The 17,970-nt window shown below is 42.0% G+C and overlaps 1 protein-coding gene across 10 annotated transcripts in view; it reads left to right on the top strand.

Moving 5' to 3' along the window:
* Nucleotides 1–1,489: 1,489 nt before the first annotated feature.
* Nucleotides 1,490–17,970, top strand: part of LOC115172765 (1-phosphatidylinositol 4,5-bisphosphate phosphodiesterase beta-4) — a 147,651-nt gene continuing 131,170 nt past the window's right edge. For 7 of the 10 annotated variants that reach the window (XM_029731171.1, XM_029731113.1, XM_029731060.1 and 4 more), the window contains exons 1-2: nucleotides 1,490–1,637; nucleotides 11,426–11,471. The gene's annotated coding sequence lies outside the window, so the exon portion shown is untranslated. The remainder of the gene's footprint in view (nucleotides 1,638–11,425; nucleotides 11,472–17,970) is intronic. The other 3 variants (XM_029730864.1, XM_029730953.1, XM_029730694.1) reach the window with 2 other exon arrangements.

The raw sequence follows: 17,970 nt of genomic DNA, 5'->3' as shown, positions 1-17,970 counted from the left end.
TCTTCTGTAACCTCTTTCAACATCTATCCAACATGTTAGCCCAACACATGGTCCATTTCTGAAATCCTCAAGATGTTTCCTAATCACACAACAAAAGCAAATGTTGATATCATATTTACAGGAGGCTTGACACACCCATTTGTGTACACTGAGTCAAAACCATATTTGGTAGACTGGGACTGCAGGCTAGATAAACTGGACACCATTATTATAGTCCTAATTGTACTCCAATGACAATTCAATGAGATTTTGTGTGATTAGGAAACATCTAAGGATTACAGAAATGGATCATGTGTTGGGCTAATATGTTGGATGGATGTTGAAAGAGGTTACAGAAGACAGAAATGCAAACATTCTGAATTCACTTAAATAAGAAAAATGATCAGGATATAGTACTACAAGAAGCAGAGCTCTGCCTAACCTAAGTACAGGGGGTCCCTAATGTAAACTGGACCTCTTTCATCCATTGGAATAGCCTTTAAGACTGTTCAACTCTTGCTACTGCATGCTGTCCTACTATAGCTAGCTATGGCTGGTATTGCAGGACAACAACCAAACATGACTGTATGACAACATTTAAACATACTGTAATATTGGCAACTTTTTAATGTAATTTGATGACCCAGTACCTAGTATGCACATTCACATCAGAATTTGGCACTGTGCATTATTTATGACAGTTTTATAACCTTAACATCAAAACAGAAAACAAATCTGTCACTGATTTTATCGTGTGCTTCGTGGGGTGAGCTTCCTGTTTGAAGCTTGCTCTGCCAACCTCTATGATGTCATGCCAATTAATTTATATGATTTTGATCATGTGGTTTTTCTCCAAGGGCTTAGAAACAATAGTTTAGATTTCCTCTTGTCAGACCAAGAAATAAACATGTCAGGATTAAGCTGTTTTATTGTCACATACACCAAATAAGTCCAGTGAAATGTGTTGTTTTACAGGGTCAGCCATAGTAGTACGGCAACCCTGGAGCAAATTATGGTTCAATGTCACTTTGTGACATCTGCTGATGCAAAAAGGGCTTTATAAATACATTTGATTTGATCATTTGATTTGATCTATGGTCTCAAGGAGAGGATCATTTAGAGAGGGCTCTACTTAAGCTACTCAAGTATCAACATTTATATCAACATGACAAGGCCTCTCAAAAAAAGCATTGCATTTGTGGAATACTGTTAGTGGGATGAGCACACACACACACAGACACACACACACACACACACACACACACACACACACACACACACACACACACACACACACACACACCAAATTGTAGTGTAACATAATATTCCCTTACAACCTGTCATTTATCACACACACACATGCACGCACGTACACTAGTCGCATGCACGCGCACACGCACACACAAATCCCGTGAGTGGTTCCTTATAGGAACGCATCTGGCCATTCTCCACTGGATGGCGAGTGGTACAAGAGGAGCGGGCTCTTGGAAGGGAAGGATAAAGACAAGACCGGGGAAGATAGAGAGAGAGAGTTTGAGAGGAACAGGGAGAGGGCGGGAGATACAGCAGCTGTAAAAAGGAGAGAAAATCCCGGCCCAGCCTCTGTAAGCATCATTTCTCACATCGGATTTTATCAGTTCTCGTCGCAACCAATTTACGTAAGGGCATTTTCATATTTCTGTCATTTTGGCTGAAAGTGGGACTTTTGCAATGTTTTGCTGAGCACCACGTTTGTATGATTCGTTGATCTGGGTGTCTAGTCATTTACAGTATTGGAGAGAGAAAAACGTTCGCTTGTTTTCATATTGGTGGTTGAAACCCGTGAGAATATTCCATTCCCAGAGAGGTCGTTCTGGAAACTAGATTGCACAAACAGCGGCAAATCTTGTGGGTTATTTTCGAAAGGGTCGTTCTTGGTTTGATGTAAAATAACATTATAGCTCGTGTACAAGCATGCACAACACGTGCATGGATGTCATATCCATGCATTGCTTTCGTTTTTGTGAAATGGAACGTTAGCAGAAACGGTATATAGTCTAATCAAAGATATGTGTCCCCATTCATCTGTGGTGTAATGTTAGTCAGCTGGTTTGCTATTTGCAGCGTCAAAAAATGGACAAATGGATTGGTATATCGGTATTTTGTTCTCCAAGGTAGAGGCTTGCTAGCTGCTAGCTAACAGGACAGACAATAAATAGCAGGGATACCCAGCTTGCTTGCCCATAAAAGTAGTCAGACTGGCATGCTTGCATGAGAGATGCACCACCTGCTAGGCTAGCTTTTACGCAAACCACTCTAAACTATTTGGGTTTAAACATATAACAGCTACTAGCTAAATTAGATAACAGACATACGAGTTATAGAACAATAGTTTGCTCAATTTATACATGATGCTGTAGAGATATAGATCCCAATTCAGGCTAACGATGTCTGCTTATCAGACATCGTTATCTATCTTGCTGACGTTAGCCAGTATTCTGATGTTTGGGGCTGTGTGTGTGTGTGTGTGCAGTGTGCACTCGTTTGCCATGCATGTTCCGCTTCTTCCATCACAAAATAAAGCAAGAGAATCAAGAAATAACAATCAGCCAATGGCTACTCTTGTCGAGCTATACTGATTTCTGTCAGTATCAGACAGCTGTTTGAGATGCATTAGTAGTCCATTTTCTGTTTTGATATTGAGAAAGGCATTTGTCCAAAGTATTTTTTTGTAAATAAATAACAGTCGACATGTATGTTGATGTAAGGGATAAAAAGTGTACACAAGTTACCTTTTTTTGGTTCAGTGGTGTTGTAGACGCACACCTGTGCGCGGAACTGCCACCTGTTCCCGTGCACGCACGGAGCAAATGTCCTGTGTGTGAAGCTTGCGGTCATTGACAGGGAGCCGGACGTGTATGACACACTTTTTTACAATCTCTGTGTTTGAAGTGACATTTAGCTGATTCCGATTATGGGGGAGAGGGGGGATAGAGACCCGTTTGCCACGACTTGGTCGATATGCATTGAAGTGGCTGCTTTCTTAGCTTCGACCAAGATATTCACCCTGGAAGCAAATGGCCGAATTGACCTTAACTCGAAAATGCAGTATGTTGCTGTTGGTCACTAGAACGAATTAAACACGTCAAAAAATGTCTGATTGATGAGAAAGAAAAGCCATTCCATCTGCTTATGTGTTGCATGCTTTTCATCAGACACATAGGATCTCAGGAGTCTAGCATGACTAAAGAGAACACTTGTTTACTACAATAAAAACAGTACTGTATAACAACAGTGGTGTAGCAATAGCTACTTAAAACAATGTCTTTAGATTCCTAACTCTAATGAAGTGTCTGTCTGTGTCCATTGACCATTCTGTAGCTTCTGTCACTGCATGTCTGCTGTGTGTAGGAATAGAACCCTATCCAGGTTTATAGTATTGACACAGTGGCATAAGCACTTCGATTGCGATTAGAGAGACAAACATTGCCCTACCTACCTCCTTTGCACAAAAACCATTAGTGACCTTGGGACTATGAAGGTTTATGACATTTGGTAAAAAATGAGTTATTCACATAGAGTTGCTCTTTAGGTGATCCTTGATGCCTGCCTTTATATGTGAGATATGTCAGATAATAAAACAAGTATATTTACTATGGAGAAAAAAAAAGAGAAAAATCTGAAAGTTCTATTTGCCCAAACACCTTTTGGCTTGGTGCTGTAAGGTTAATTCTGGAATCCAATCTCATTGCTGGATGGTCAATCAAAAAGAATTGTATGTAAGGTGATATACTTATTGAGTCATGAAAGAGGGAAACATTACAAAAGGGTTCTGAGATCTGGGACTTGAAAAATAATCATTATCTCAAAACTATACTCAGAGTGCTCTTTCCATGACTGACCAGGTGAATCCAGGTGAAAGCTATCATTCCTTATTGATGTCACTTGTTAAATCCACTTTAATCAGTGTAAATGATGGGGAGACAGGTTAAAGAAGGATTTTTACGCCTTGAGACAATTGAGACATGGATTATGTATGTGTGCCATTCAGAGAATGAATGGGCAAGACAAAATATTGAAGTGCCTTTGAACGGGGTAAGGTAGCAGGTGCCAGACGCACCGGTTTGATTGTGTCAAGAACTGCAACGTTGCTGGGTTTTTCACGCTCAACAGTTTCCTGTGTGTATCAAGAATGGTCCACCACCAAAGGACATCCAGCCAACTTGACACAACTGTGGGAAGCATTGGAGTCAACATGGGCCAGCATCCCTGTGGAAAGCTTCGACACCTTGTAGAGGCCATGCCCAACGAATTGAGGCTGATCTGAGGGCAAAAGGTGGTGCAACTCAATATTAGGATGTTCCTAATATTTTGTACACCTAGTGTTAATTTTGCAGATAGAACCTTACAGTTCCAAGTCCTTGATTATTGACATAATAGGTTCTGGTCCTTATTTTTAATTACTTAAGAGTTTTGTCCACCCCTTTTTAGAAGAATGGCCATAACGTAAGTTCTTTATGGTAAGAACAAATGAATACAGGTTTCTTAGAGCATGTTTAAAACCCTTAGGAGAGGCATTGCTGCTTTTGTCTTGTTCTATATCAATACGAAAACCTGCATGGAAGTGGAATTTCTCTAAAATTACATAACTTACCACATTTTATTGGTAAATAGCAAGTCATTTACTGACTTTGGGTGTCAGAGACCAGAAAAATATATCAGTTTACTCATCCAGAGCTAAGCTTTAGCAATGTGGTTAGTTCTCCATAGGATATAGTGTATTTGCATTTTAGGGAACTATCGCTTTAACAAATGTGTGATGAACATGAATTAATATATTTGATGACATGATTAGAAAGAAGGAAGGGTATTCCCTTTATTTAATCATTACAAATCTACTTTTCTATTGAAATTGAAATCATTCTGTGTCAGATAGGACCTTATAGTTGAACCCAGATTGACATTTCAGAGCCATAAGGTTCTATCTGTGACTGCACCCCCCTCTGCACTTGAGGTACCTTTACGGTGAGGACTACAAAAGAGGTCTGATACCTGAGATGTGAAAACTTTAATGCTCAATATCTCAGAACATTGCTTTGCTCAGATATAACCTTATAGTCCCAAGGTCTCAAATGACCTTACCTGCATGGTTTAGAAGCCACCGTAGCCTAAAGCTGATTCTGATGAAGAGAGTTGGGCTAAGAAGCTTAACGGCTGTGTTTTTTCGGGTCAGAGGGTAGGGTTATTGTTATGAGGGGAAAGCTTATACTGATTCAGGGCGTTTGTTCGTTGGCCAAGGCTCAGATTATTGTGCTTGTGTAAAATCTGTCTGTGCCATATTGTACAGGTTGTTTGGAAAGGTGATATATTTGGCTGCTATTACACAATGCAGTGATTTTGTGATGGATATTGACTGTGTTGTGTTAATGGGATGGCTGATGCTTCGTTGTGAATCAGGTTGCTGTGTGTGTTTCTCAACTTCAGGGCCGTTGAGTCCCTGAAAAGGGAGACCGGTTTAGGCAGCTAAAAAGTGCTTGTTTTAATCTCAAATCTCCAAGGAGGAAATGGTATTTGTCTGACAGCAGCTGGCTGACAGTAGCTTGCTGCTGGTGCCTGGCTCAGAAAAAAATTAAATAAATGCTGAACCAAGGCAAGTGATGTGAAAAAAACCACCAGAATAGATTTATTCCAGAATCCTAGACACAAAATAAACCAAATGCAATGCCGTGATAAAGTATCATGTTTAGGTGAGCTGTAAAACTGGAAATAAAGATTGGGGTGGACCTAAAAGCAGTCTCAGGCAGTTCCTTAGCTGATCACATGCCTGAAATGACATTTAGCCAGACAGGCAAAACAAACAGATAGGATTGCTATGAGTCACACCGTTTACCCTGCTGCCTTCAAAACTAGAAGGATACTTCTGTGTGGCTCTGCATCTAGTGGTAGAGGACTCGCACACACACACACATACACACACAGTTCAAATAGTAAAAGATGTATTGCATACTTTTCTTCAATATTGATTTATTGCATATTTGTTAATCAGTAAATCAGTGATGTTGTTAAGTGTTGAAACGTAGATGTTGGCTGGTCTTCAGACCTGCTCCATGATGCTGTTTAGAGGAGGGAGTCCCCTAGCTCAGCTGTACTGGTCTGGCTGTGGAGATGTCAATCAGAAAACACACACACACACATACACACACCCACACACACACAGGCCAATAATTGTTGTGTTTGGAGATGACAGTGGTATCATGGTCATGACTGCGTCAGTGGTGGTTGTGTTTGTCTGTGTTTGGGTCTTCCCACGTGGGATTTTGATATCGGCGAGGTAACCAACATCATATGGAAGCAAATTCCAGGGGTAAACCAAGTGGGGCTGGAACCAGCGACCTTGTATCTATCGGTCCAACACCTACCTTGATCATCCAGTGGTGTTGCAACGGGACAGTCCCAGTCTGCTCTAGATCAGTCATTTGACTCCATATTTCCATCCTTTGTTTTGACTGAGGTATGATGTTTTCCTCCTGTCCTCTCTTCCTCTTCTCACACAACAGCTATGCTGCATTGATCCATCTATCAGGGAGATGGACATATAAGGTCTGGGAACGACAGGGTAGCCTAGCACACACCACACACACGCACACACACAAACACACACACACACACACACACCACACACACACACACACACACACACACACACACACACAAGAGGTCGACCGATTATGATTTTTCAACGCCGATACCGATACCAATTATTGGAGGGCCAAAAAATGCCGATACCGATTAATCGGCCGATTTGTTTTATTTATTTGTAATAATGACAATTACAACAATACTGAATGAACACTTATTTTAACTTAATATAATACATCAATAAAATCAATTTAGCCTCAAATAAATAATGAAACATGTTCAATTTGGTTTAAATAATGCAAAAACAAAGTGTTGGAGAAGAAAGTAAAAGTGCAATATGTGCCATGTAAGAAAGCAAACGTTTAAGTTCCTTGCTCAGAACATGAGAACATATGAAAGCTGGTGGTTCCTTTTAACATGAGTCTTCAATATTCCCAGGAAAGAAGTTTTAGGTTGTAGCTATTATAGGAATTATATGACTATTTCTCTCTATACGATTTGTATTTCATATACCTTTGACTATTGGATGTTCTTATAGGCACTTTAGTATTGCCAGTGTAACAGTATAGCTTCCGTCCCTCTCCTCGCTCCTACCTGGGCTCGAACCAGGAACACATCGACAACAACCACCCTCGAAGCAGCGTTACCCATGCAGAGGAAGGGGAACAACTACTCCAAGTCTCAGAGCGAGTGACGTTTGAAACGCTATTAGCGCGCACCCAGCTAACTAGCTAGCCATTTCACATCGGTTACACCAGCCTAATCTCGGGAGTTGATAGGCTTGAAGTCATAAACAGCGCAATGCTTGAACCACAGCGAAGAGCTGCTGGCAAAACGCACGAAAGTGTTTTTTCAATGAATGCTTACGAGCCTGCTGCTGCCTACCATCGCTCAGTCAGACTGCTCTATCAAATCATGGACTTAATTATAACATAATAACACACAGAAATACGAGCTTTAGGTCATTAATATGGTAGAATCCGGAAACTATCATCTCGAAAACAAAACGTTTATTCTTTCAGTGACATACAGAACCGTTCCGTATTTTATCTAACGGGTGGCATCCATAAGTCTAAATATTCCTGTTATATTGCACAACCTTCAATGTTATGTCATAATTACGTCAAATTCTGGCAAATCAGTTCGCAACGAGCCAGGCGGCCCAAACTGTTGCATATACCCTGACTGCGTGCAATGAACGCAAGAGAAGTGACACAATTTCACCTTGTTAATATTGCCTGCTAACCTGGATTTCTTTTAGCTAAATATGCAGGTTTAAAAATATATACTTCTGTGTATTGATTTTAAGAAAGGCATTGATGTTTATGGTTAGGTACAGTCGTGCAACGATTGTGCTTTTTTCGCAAATGCACTTTTGTTAAATCCTCCCCCGTTTGGCGAAGTTGGCTGTCTTTGTTAGGAAGAAATAGTCTTCACACAGTTCGCAACGAGCCAGGCGGCCCAAACTGCTGCATATACCCTGACTCTGTTGCAAGAGAAGTGACACAATTTTCCTAGTTAAAAGAAATTAATGTTAGCAGGCAATATTAACTTAATATACAGGTTTAAAAATATATATGTGTGTATTGATTTTAAGAAAGGCATTGATGTTTATGGTTAGGTACAGTCGTGCAACGATTGTGCTTTATTGCAAGTGCGCTTTTGTTAATATTCTATGCCTTCTATGCGCTATTTGTGCTTTTTCGCAAATGCGCACCGCATCGACTATATGCAATTCAGGACACGCTAGATAAACTAGTAATATCATCAACCATGTGTAGTTAACTAGTGATTATGATTGATTGATTGATTGATTGTTTGTTTTTTATAAGATTAGTTTACTACCTACCTAGCAACTTACCTTGGCTTCTTACTGCATTTGTGTAACAGGCAGGCTCCTCGTGGAGTGCAATGTAAAGCAGGTGGTTAGAGCGTTGGACTAGTTAACCGTAAGGTTGCAAGATTGAATCCCCGAGCTGACAAGGTAAAAATCTGTCGTTCTGCCCCTGAACAAGGCAGTTAACCCACCGTTCCTAGGCCGTCATTGAAAATAAGAATGTGTTCTTAACTGACTTGCCTAGTTAAATAGAGGTGTAAAAAAATAAAATAAAAAAAATAAAATAAAAATCGGCCAAATCGGTGTCCAAAAATACCGATGTCCGATTGTTATGAAAACTTGAAATCAGCCCTAATTAATCGACCATTCCGATTAATCGGTCGACCTCTAACACACACACACACACACATACATACACATAAACATATATAGACACACACATATACATATACACACATACACACACACACAAACATATACACACATATACACACACACATACACACACACACACACACACACAAACACACACACACACACACACACACACACACACACACACACACACATTTGAAGTCAGAAGTTTACGTACACTTAGGTTGGAGTCATTAAAACTAGTTTTTCAACCATTCCACACATTTCTTGTTAACAAATTATAGTTTTGGAAAGTCGGTTAGGACATCTACTTTGTGCATGACACAAGTAGTTTTTCCAACAATCGTTTACAGACAGATTATTTCACTTATAATTCACTGTATCACAATTCCAGTTGGTCAGAAGTTTACATACACTAAGTTGACTGTGCCTTTAAACAGCTTGGAAAATTCCAGAAAATGATGTCATGGCTTTAGAAGCTTCTGATAGGCTAATTGACATAATTTGTGTCAATTAGAGGTGTACCTTTGGATGTATTTCAAGGCCTACATTCAAACTCAGTGCCTCTTTGCTTGACATCATGGGAAAATCAAAACATATCAGCCAACACCTCAGAAAAATTAATTATAGACCTACACAAGTCTGGTTCGTCTTTGGGAGCAATGTCCAAATTCCTGAAGGTACCATGTTCATCTGCACAAACAATAGTACCCAAGTATAAACACCATGGGACCACACAGTTGTCATACCGCTCAGGAAGGAGACGCGTTCTGTCTCCTAGAGATGAACGTACTTTGGTGCGAAAAGTGAAAATCAATCCCAGAACAACAGCAAAGAACCTTGTGAAGATGCTGGAGGAAACGGGTACAAAAGTATCTATAGCCACAGTAAAACGAGTCCTATATCGACATAACCTAAAAGGCCGCTCAGCAAGGAAGAAGCCACTGCTCCAAAACTGCCATAAAAAAGCCAGACTGCGGTTTGCAACTGCACATGGGGACAAAGATCGTGCTTTTTGGAGAAATGTCCTCTGGTCGGATGAAACAAAAATAGAACTGTTTGGCCATAATGACCATCGTTATGTTTGGAGGAAAAAGGGGAGGCTTGCAAGCCGAAGAACACCATCCTATCCGTGAAGCACGGGGGTGGCAGCATCATGTTGTGGGGATGCTTTGCTGCAGGAGGGACTGGTGCACTTCACAAAATAGATGGCATCATGAGGCTGGAAAATTATGCGTATATATTGAAGCAACATCTCAAGACATCAGTCAGGAAGTTAAAGCTTAGTCGCAAATGGGTCTTCCAAATGGACAATGACCCCAAGCATACTTCCAAAGTTGTGGCAAAATGGCTTAAGGACAACAAAGTCAAGGTATTGGAGTGGCCATCACAAAGCCCTGACCTCAATCCCATAGGAAATTTGTGGGCAGAACTGTTAATGTGTGTGCGAGCAAGGAGGCCTACAAACCTGACTCAGTTACACCAGCTCTGTCAGGAGGAATGGGACAAAATTCACCCAACTTATTGTGGGAAGCTTGTGGAAGGCTACCTGAAACGTTTGACCCAAGTTAAACAATTTAAAGGCAATGCTAGCAAATACTAATTGAGTGTATGTAAACTTCTGACCCGCTGGGAATGTGATGAAAGAAATAAAAGCTGAAATAAAGCATTCTCTCTACTATTATTCTGACATTTCACATTCTTACGATAAAGTGGTGATCCTAACTGACTTAAGACAGGGAATTTTTACTAGGATTAAACGTCAGAAATTGTGAATATTTGGCTAAGGTGTATGTAAACTTCCGACTTCAACTGTACATACATACACATGCACATATATACACACACACACACACACACACACACACACACACACACACACACTCACACATGCACACACACACACATACACACTGAAAATCAGTTTAAAATAACAGACAGATCTGATTATCTATGACGAATAGTTCCATTGTTCGTTTAAACACATTATGATTCATAGCTTTCAGCTTTAATGTTATAGCTAAACAAAACAGGACTCTCTTCCCAAGCCTCCATTGTGGATATTATAATTTTACTGGGGTGTTTTCCTTGGCTGGGGAGAGGGGCGGAGGTGTGTGTGTGTGTGTGTGTCTGTCTGTTTGTCTGTCTGTCTGTCTCCAGTCCATCTGTGAGGTTCATGTCCATAGGTTTAATGTTTTTCTTGATTTAAGGGGAGGATCCTAATGTCCAGAGCTGACCTGTTCTTAAAGGCCCAGTCCAGTCAAAAACTAGATTTTCTTGTGTTTTATATACATCTCCACACTATGAGGTTGGAATAATACTGTGAAAATACTAATATTTGAATAATTTCCTTTTAGTGTAACAGCTGTTTTGAAAAGACCACTCGAACCCAGGCGTTAAATTAGTTGATAGACCAATAAGAAAGAGAGTTCCAAACGTCTCTGCCAATAACAGCTAGTTTTCAGTTTTCCCCTCCCCACTCAGACCACTCCCAGACAGTCCTAGCTAAATTATTGCTTGAGAAATTGATCTTTGCTAAGAAGCATTTTGAAATGATTTGATATTGAGATAACGGCTGCATTGGGCCTTTAAATGTTCCCTCCTCTGTCCTCACAGGCCAAGATATGAGTTTCACCCACTGAAGTTACTTCATGCTGAACTGGTAAGTTGGAGAGTTATATTAGACCTAATACCTATTGGTGTTAACAGTGAAACCGATGGTTGTTGTTTATACTCTTAGTGTTTTTGGTGGTCTTTCTAGAACTCCCTCGGCTGTTGCATATGAAACACACATCATGTTAGATGACGTTTCTCTGTAGAGTGGAAATCATTTTGGGTGGTTGGTAAACATGTTTGTGAACTACAGCCTGCCCTTAATGACAGAGATACATGTCCTATGTAATCTATACATGTAGGAGCAGGTGATCTTCTCTGTACTGTTGAATGTGGGAGGAGTGGAAACAGAACATTATACAGTGTCTGTTGTGTGTAAATACCATCTCCAGCTTCCCACTTGTACATTATTTTCTTTATTTATAGGAAATGTATCAGGTTGTGTCCCTATTTTAAACTGAGTGGACAATCATTTATTCGCCATCTATGCCTATTTTAAACTGTGAGTGGACAGTCATTCACTATCCAAGCCTATTTTAAACTGTGGGTGGACAGTCATTTAGTCACTATCTAAGCTCAGTGCAGTCTTCTCAAATCAAAATCAAACATTTGTCACAAGAGCAGACTCAGACGAGGAAACGGGGATGAAGTAACCAAGGTATTTATTGACACACGGGGGAGATGGAGTGCAGGTCAGTAGAAGCTTGGGCGGGAAGCTGGAAACCAGGTGCGGAAGCTGAAGCTGGAGCGAGAGGGGTTGAGATAGGGTAAGCAGGTCCAGAGGGGAATCCAAGGGAGTAGTAGAGTGGGGAATCCAGGACAGATTAGCAGGATGATGTGACATGGGACTGGAGACAGGGACCAGAGTCAAAGCGGGCAGAACTGTAGCTGAAAGGAAAACAGCGTCAGGCAAGGAAAACAGGCACAACGATGAGCCGAGGGGGTGGAGGAGCTGCTGCAGGAGCAGACAGGTTTAATCAGGGATACATGGAAGGTAGGATGGATCCTGAGAGAGGCTGGGAGTTTCTGGCGCACCTCAGAGGGGTTAATGACCCGGTCAATTTCAAAGGGACCAATGAATCGGGGGCAAAGTTTCTTCGATGCCACCTTCAATGGCAGGTCCTTCGATGAGAGCCATACCTTTTGACCCGGGGTGTAGACTAGAGCAGAGGCCCGGCGACAGTTGGCTTGGGACTGGGTCCTGTCGGAAGCACGAAGAAGGGCAGCCCGAGCCTTCCTCCAGGTACGGTGACAACGGCCCAGATGATCCTAGACAGAGGGAACCTCAACCTCTTGGTCGGGGAACAAGGGTGGTTGGTAACCCAGAGCACACTCGAAGCGTGACATACCTGACGAGGCGTTGATGAGGGTGTTGTGGGCATATTCAACCCAGGGTAGCTGAGCGCTCCAGGAGGAAGGGTTAGCAGAAGTCAAGCAGCGTAGGGCAGTCTCCATCTCATGGTTGGCCCGTTCGGTCTGGCCGTTGGTCTGGGGGTGGTATCCAGAAGAAAGACTGACATTGATACCAAGCGCTGAACAGAAGGATCTCCGTACCTGGGAGGTAAACTGGGGTCCTCTGTTGGAAACGAAGTCAGATGTTAACATACTTTGTAAACTTCAGGTGAAATGTATATTTACAGGCCCTTCCCTACAATGCAGAGAGAAAGAAAATAGAGAAATAATATAAAAGTAAATCACGTAATAATAAATAAAAGTACTAATAAATACACAATGAGTAATGATAACTTGGCTTGTGCAGGCATACGAGGTAATTGGGGTAGATATGTACATACTAGAGGTCGACCGATTAATCGGAATGGCCTATTAATTAGGGCCGATTTCAAGTTTTCATAACAATCGGAAATCAGTATTTTTGGACGCCGATTTGGCCGATTTAAAAAAAATTATTAAAAAAAAATGTTTACACCTTTATTTAACTAGGCAAGTCAGTTAAGAACACATTCTTATTTTCAATGACGGCCTAGGAACGGTGGGTTAACTGCCTTGTTCAGGGGCAGAACAACAGATTTCTACCTTGTCAGCTCGGGGATTCAATCTTGCAACCTTACGGTTAACTAGTCCAACGCTCTAACCACCTGCTTTACATTGCACTCCACGAGGAGCCTGCCTGTTACGCGAATGCAGTAAGAATCCAAGGTAAGTTGCTAGCTAGCATTAAACTTATCTTATAAAAAACAATCAATCAATCATAATCACTAGTTAACTACACATGGTTGATGATATTACTAGTTTATCTAGCCTGTCCTGCGTTGCATATAATCGCTTAGGTACACGTTTCTCCAACGTGTCCCTAACCATAAACATCAATGCCTTTCTTAAAATCAATACACAAGTATATATTTTTAAACCTGCATATTTAGTTAATATTGCCTGCTAACATGAATTTCTTTTAACTAGGGAAAATTATGTCACTTCTCTTGCAACAGAGTCAGGGTATATGCAGCAGTTTGGGCCGCCTGGCTCATTGCGAACTGTGTGAAGACTATTTCTTCCTAACAAAGACAGCCGACTTCGCCAAACGGGGGAGGATTTAACAAAAGCGCATTTGCGAAAAAAGCACAATCGTTGCACGACTGTACCTAACCATAAACATCAATGCCTTTCTTAAAATCAATACACAGAAGTATATATTTTTAAACCTGCATATTTAGCTAAAAGAAATCCAGGTTAGCAGGCAATATTAACAAGGTGAAATTGTGTCACTTCTCTTGCGTTCATTGCAGAGTCAGGGCATATGCAACAGTTTGGGCCGCCTGGCTCGTTGCGAACTGATTTGCCAGAATTTTACGTAATTTTGACATAACATTGAAGGTTGTGCAATGTAACAGGAATATTTAGACTTAGGGATGCCACCCTTTAGATAAAATACGGAACGGTTCCGTATTTCACTGAAAGGAAAAAACGTTTTGTTTTCGAGATGATAGTTTCCGGATTCGACCATATTAATGACCTAAGGCTCGTATTTCTGTGTGTTATTATGTTATAATTAAGTCTATGATTTGATAGAGCAGTCTGACTGAGCGATGGTAGGCAGCAGCAGGCTCGTAAGCATTCATTCAAACAGCACTTTAGTGCGTTTTGCCAGCAGCTCTTCGTTGTGCTTCAAGCATTGCGCTGTTTATGACTTCAAGCCTATCAACTCCCAAGATTAGGCTGGTGTAACCGATGTGAAATGGCTAGCTAGTTAGCGGGTGCGCGCTAATAGCGTTTCAAACGTCACTCGCTCTGCATGGGTAATGCTGCTTCGAAGGTGGCTGTTGTCGATGTGTTCCTAGTTCGAGCCCAGGTAGGAGCGAGGAGAGGGACAGAAGCTATATTGAAGACTCATGTTAAAAGGAACCACCAGCTTTCATATGTTCTCATGTTCTGAGCAAGGAACTTAAACGTTTGCTTTCTAACATGGCACATATTGCACTTTTACTTTCTTCTCCAACATTTTGTTTTTGCATTATTTAAACCAAATTGAACATGTTTCATTATTTATTTGAGGCTAAATTGATTTTATTTATGTATTATATTAAGTTAAATAAGTGTTCATTCAGTATTGTTGTAATTGTCATTATTACAAATAAATAAAACAAATCGGCCAAATAATCGGTATCGACATGGTTGTTCGGTCATCCATTAATCAGTATCAGTATCGGTATCGGCGTTGAAAAAGCATAATCGGTTGACCTCTAGTACATACACTGTATATACAAAAGTATATGGACACCCCTTGAAATTAGTGGATTTTGTTTTTTCAGCCACACCCGTTGCTGACAGGTGTATAAAATCGAGCACACAACCATGCATTCTCCATAGACAAACATTTGTAGTAGAATGGCTTACTGAAGAGCTAGGTGACTTTCAACGTGGCACTGTCATAGGATGCCACCTTTCCAACAAGTCAGTTCGTCAAATTTCTGCCCTGTTAGAGCTACCCCATTCAACTGTAAATGCTGTTATTGTGAAGTGGAAATGTCTAGATGCGTCAATGGCTCAACCGCAAAGTGGTAGGCCACACAAGTACACAGAACGGGACCGCCACGTGTCTGTCCTCAGTTGCAACACTCACTATCGAGTTCCAAACTGCCTCTGGAAGCAGCGCCAGCACAATAACTGTTTGTTGGGAACTTCATGAAATGCGCAATGCCAAGTGTCAGCTGGATGTGGTGTAAAGCTCGCCACCATTGGAAATGCGTTCTCTGGAGTGATGAATCACGCTTTACCATCTGTCAATCCGATGGACGAATCTGGGTTTGGTGGATGTCAGGAGAACGCTACCTGCCCCATTGCATAGTGCCAACTGTAAAGATTGTTGGAGGAGGAATAATGGTCTGGGGCTGTTTTTCATGGTTCTTGCTAGGCCCCTTAGTTCCAGTGATGAGAAATCTTAACACTACAGCATACAATGACATTCTAGATGATTCTGTGCATCCAACTTTGTGGCAACAGTTTGGGGAAGGCACTTTTCCTCTTTCAACATGACAATGCCTCTGTGCAAAAAGCGAGGTCCATACAGAAATGGTTTGTCGAGTTCGGTGTGGAAGAACTTGACAGGCCTGCGCAGAACCCTGACCTCAACCCCATCAAACACCTTTGGGATGAATTGGAACGCCGACTACGAGCCAGGCCAAATCACCAAACATCAGTGGCTGACCTCACTAATGCTCTTGTGGCTGAATGGAAGCAAGTCCATTCAATGTTCCAATACCTAGTGGAAACCCTTCCAGAAGATTGGAGGCTGTTATAGCAGCAAAGGGGGGACGAAATCCATATCAATGCCCATGATTTTGGAATGAGATGTTTGACGAGCAAGTGTCCAGATACTTTTGGTCATGTAGTGTATAACTAGAAATAAAGTGACAGATAATAAACAGTAGCAGCAGCGTGATAAGTCAAAAAAGTTAGTGCAAAAAGGGTCAATGCAGATAGTCTCTGTAGGTATTTGGTTAACTATTTAATTAACTATTTTGTAGTCTAATGGCTTGGGGGTAGGAGCTGTTCAGGGTCCTGCGGTTCCAGAATTGGTGCATTGGTACTGCTTGCCGTGCGGTAGCAGAGAAAACAACAGTATATGACTTGGTTCGCTGGAGTCTTTGACAATTTTTAGTGCCTTCCTCTGACACTGCCTGGTATAGAGGTCCTGGTTGGCAGGGAGCTCCGCCCCATTGATGTACTTGGCTGTACACACTACCATCTGTTGCGCCTTGCGGTCAGATGCCAAGCAGTTGCCATACCAAGCGGTGATACAGCCAGTCAAGATGCTCTCAATGGTGCAGCTGTAGAACTTTTTGATGATCGGAGTGCCCATGCAAATTCTTTTCAGCCTCCTGAAGAGGAAAAGGTGTTGTCATGCCCTCTTCCCGACTGTGTTGGTGTGTGCAGACCATGATAGATCCTTAGTGATGTGGACACCGAGGAACTTGAAGCTCTAGACCCATTCCACTACAGACCTGTCGATATGAATGGGGGCGTGTTCAGTCCGCGATCAGCTCCTTTGTCTTGCTGAAGTTGAGGGAGAGGTTGTTGTCCTGGCACCATGCTGCCAGGCCTCTGATCTCCTCCCTATAGGCTGTCTCATTGTCGTTGGTGATCATCCCTACCACCGTTGTGTCATTGGCAAACTTAATGATGGTGTTGGAGTCGTGAGTGGCCACGCAGTCGTGGGTGAACAGGGAGTACAGGAGGGGACTAAGCACACACCCCCGAGGGGCCCCCGTGTTGCGGATCAGTGTGGCAGATGTGTTGTTGCCTACCCTCAACACCTCCCTCTGCAACTGGATCCTGAACTTCCTGACCGGCCACCCCCAGGTAGTGAAGGTAAGCAACAACACATCCGCCATGCTGTCCCTCACCACCTGGGGGCGGCCCATCAGGAGGTTCAGGATCCAGTTGCAGTCCCAGAATCCTTAGCTTAGTGATGGGCTTGGAGGGATTTTGGTGTTGAACGCTGAGCTGTAGTCAATGAACAGCATTTTCACATAGGTGTTCCTCTTGTCTAGGTGGGAAAGGGCAGTGTGGAGTGCAATAGAGATTGCGTTATCTGTGGATCCGTTGGCGCGGTATGTGAATTCCAGGGTGTCTGGGATGATGGTGTTGATATGAGCCATGACCAGCCTTTCAAAGCATTTCATGGCTACAGATGTGAGTGCTGTGGGGTGATAGTCATTTAGACAGGTTACCATGGCGTTCTTGGGCACAGGGACTATGGTGGTCTGCTTGAAACATGTAATCCATAGTAGTTTGCAAGCCTTGCCACATCCAACGATCATCACAGCCGATGTAGTAGGATTCAACCTTTGATTAGTCGGAGGGCATAGTGGGATTTCTTATAAGCATCTGGATTAGTGTCCCGCTCCTTGAAAGCTCTAGCTTTTAGCTCAGTGCGGATGTTGCCTGTAATCCATAGCTTCTGGTTGGGATATGTACGTACAACCACTGTGGGGAAGACGTCGTCAATGCACTTATTAATGAAGCCTAACCACTTCTGTATTTAGCGTGTCACTGGTACTTCCTGTTTGAGTTTTTGCTTGTAAGTAGCA

The sequence above is a fragment of the Salmo trutta genome, chromosome 1, assembly GCF_901001165.1.
Source record: "Salmo trutta chromosome 1, fSalTru1.1, whole genome shotgun sequence".
In the NCBI taxonomy this organism is placed as follows: domain Eukaryota; kingdom Metazoa; phylum Chordata; class Actinopteri; order Salmoniformes; family Salmonidae; genus Salmo; species Salmo trutta.
This window is presented reverse-complemented; position numbering and strand designations above follow the sequence as displayed.